Source organism: Macrobrachium nipponense, chromosome 47 (genome assembly GCF_015104395.2).
Source record: "Macrobrachium nipponense isolate FS-2020 chromosome 47, ASM1510439v2, whole genome shotgun sequence".
Taxonomy (NCBI): Eukaryota; Metazoa; Arthropoda; class Malacostraca; order Decapoda; family Palaemonidae; genus Macrobrachium; species Macrobrachium nipponense.
Genome location: NC_087222.1, coordinates 18,645,395 through 18,648,161, shown reverse-complemented (window position 1 = coordinate 18,648,161; position 2,767 = coordinate 18,645,395). Strand labels below are relative to the sequence as shown.

Below are 2,767 nucleotides of genomic sequence, written 5' to 3'. Positions count from 1 at the left end.
TGGAAACATTTGTAAATGCATCAGCGTATTCAAAGCTCCACTAGATTGGTAACGATGAGTCATTTCGATGTCGTCTGCTTGTATGTACTTCAGAAATTTTTCGGGGCTAATTTGGTTGCAAAAAAGGGATAATAGACATGAATTAAATAACATTTTGAAATAAAGTAAAGCTAAACTAAATAATGAGTAAAGTAAACAATTAAGGGAATAAAGCTTTGCACCTCATAAATCGTGTACTCGTGCGCTGCCCGTAACTATGTTTGTGGAGTGAGCGCTTAGGAACCAGGAACAGCAACGTAGTTCAAGTGCAATTTGGAGTGAATTAAGACTAAAACATGTATAATTACAATCAAATAAGCACTGTGGAGTTTCAGTTGTAATGGTAGTAAGGATAAAAGCAACAATTACAAAGCAAAAATGAATTTCAGTTCAAACCATGACCCAGGGAATAAGAAGTTTCATACTTTCACTGATATTGGCAACAAAATTTTGTTTTATTGTGATGATTACAACTGAAATCTTGAGTAAGATCAATAAACGTTACATATATATGCTAACATTGTTCAAATGAGTGCTGAGAAAGCTGGGAAAGATGGTGGCTTGGCTGTGGTTACGAACGGCACGTCATGCGGTTGCCGCCATATTGGATTTCAAAACTGCCTTGTAAACATATTTTACAAAGACTTCACGTGCTTATTTTAGTTTGTATGGCGCTTTCATATATCACATTATGTTGACAAAACTTCAATCTTTTGAGTGGTATGCTTAAAGATGTAATTGTATTCTTGTTTCACCAATTAAATATAGAGTGAATAAGGCTCCACTACAGTGTTTCCCCCTAAGTAAGGACAGTACTGATTACCCGTGTAGGTTAGGCTACATTTGAGATGCCATTTTTCCAACAATCGATGGGTTTTTTGGAGAATACCTGTAAAAAGAAATGACAAAAAACTGGTGAAAGCCACAATTTACACCAGTCATTTTGTAGCATAAATCCTCCTCTACTCTCGTCTTTTAACCAATTGAAAAAGTAAACTAGGACATTGGGCTATATAGGGTTATAGATTAAATTGCCGTACCTAAACTTTCCGTGAAATCATTAATAAATCATACAGTATCACTGAACCAGACACTCTCAGCATAAAGTAGGCCAAGATACAGGATACAGGCATCCTGTAGCCTACAGTAATGAGATCCTACAGAAACTTAGGTATAGCCTAATCTTAACATTAGCCTTTGAGTGAATCTTTGAGATATCATCATAAAATACAGTAATTCATTTCATTTAGACAGTCTTAGGTCAAGACCCCACAGAAGGCTAAGGTCTTCAGGGTAACCTAGGAGTACTAACATGACTCTAGAAGTTAGTGATACAACCTATAAACATCTGTAACTCACCGAAGCAAAGGTCGTCCATCCCATACCTACTTACTTAAGATTGACTGATTGATTGACGCTCTAGGGCTAAGTCCTAGACACCACTTGCACTCTTCATTTCTGGCTCTCACTATTACACTATTTATCAGTTATACTTGCAATTGATCAACTACTACGCTTCATTATGAATTGTCCCGATGATTAAGACGGCAACTATTATAGAAGATAAAAGACGTTTGAATAGAAGTTAGTCAGTAAGCTACTGAGGCAGTCAATGGCGTCAGTTTGTTGACATTTTGGGCGTCTTTTATTTGACAGTGTTTATGTTTGTGATTCTGGTTTAGAAGTGGTTCCGCTTGTTTTCATTCATTCTAATAAGTTAATTGGTGGACAATTGTAAGCAATCGTTGGGAATAAAAACTAAAAATTTAGATAATTTACTAATGATCTGGATAATTTACTGGTAATTATTAAGGCAAATAATTAATTCAGGTTATGGCGGTTTGTTTACGTTTTGGACGTAGTCTCCTCAGGACTTCTCGTTCGTGGTTTATGTTGAATTTGATGTTTTGATTCAAACCTAATTGATGAAAAGGGAAAATTTAGATGTAATCATTGGAGAAATAATAAAAAAATATAGATCATTTATCTAATCAAGAGTTTTAAGATAAATGATGATAAGTACTGTTGTGAATTTTCTTCGACGACTATACTCTGTTTTTTTTCATCTGTCCATCCGCCTGTGGTGTTTTTGTATGGTAACACTGCGTTCCGGGCTTTAAATAGTTACGCTATTTGTAAGTTTTAGGTAAATAAAAGGACATCTGGGTGTACATTTGCAACTGAAAAGTGTTTTAATAATTTACTGTACGCGAATTATACCGTTAATATTCGAAATAGGATATTGTTATAATCGTTGAATGTAAGCTGAATGTAACAATCTAAAGCCCGGGACGCAGTGTTACCATACGCAAACACCACAGGCGGATGGACAGATGAAAAAAAACAGAGTATAGTTAGGGACAGCATGAGGACCAGATATTAAGACAGGTAGCTAGGTACTGATGATTTATTTATGTTGTTGTTGTTTAAGATTAAGCTGGCTTTATGCCAGCACGAGCTCTTGCTCAAGAGCAGCCCGTAGTGATTTATTACAGACGAACTGGGTTGACATAGACAGGTGCGGATGGATAAGTAGTACAGACTCGCAACGGGAGCAGAAATGACTCTGAGACAGTAGATTTATGTTTTCTTACAAACATACATTTAAAGATAATAAGGCGTACAAATAATGGAATTACATGTGTTATTCATAGGCGGAAAGGCCGCGGAATGCTCTATAGAATGGTAAAAGGAACAATCCTTACAAATATTCCCCCCCCCCACAAGA

General features: G+C 36.1%; 1 protein-coding gene and 1 long non-coding RNA gene across 4 annotated transcripts in view; one reads left to right on the top strand and one right to left on the bottom strand.

Moving 5' to 3' along the window:
- Window positions 1–2,767, top strand: part of LOC135204745 (zinc finger protein 300-like) — a 362,981-nt gene that overhangs the window by 98,756 nt on the left and 261,458 nt on the right. The gene's annotated exons all lie outside the window — the stretch shown is intronic.
- Window positions 810–2,767, bottom strand: part of LOC135204748 (uncharacterized) — a 56,390-nt gene continuing 54,432 nt past the window's right edge. For both annotated transcript variants that reach the window (XR_010312326.1, XR_010312325.1), the window contains exon 3: window positions 810–928. This is a non-coding gene — a long non-coding RNA (uncharacterized LOC135204748). The remainder of the gene's footprint in view (window positions 929–2,767) is intronic.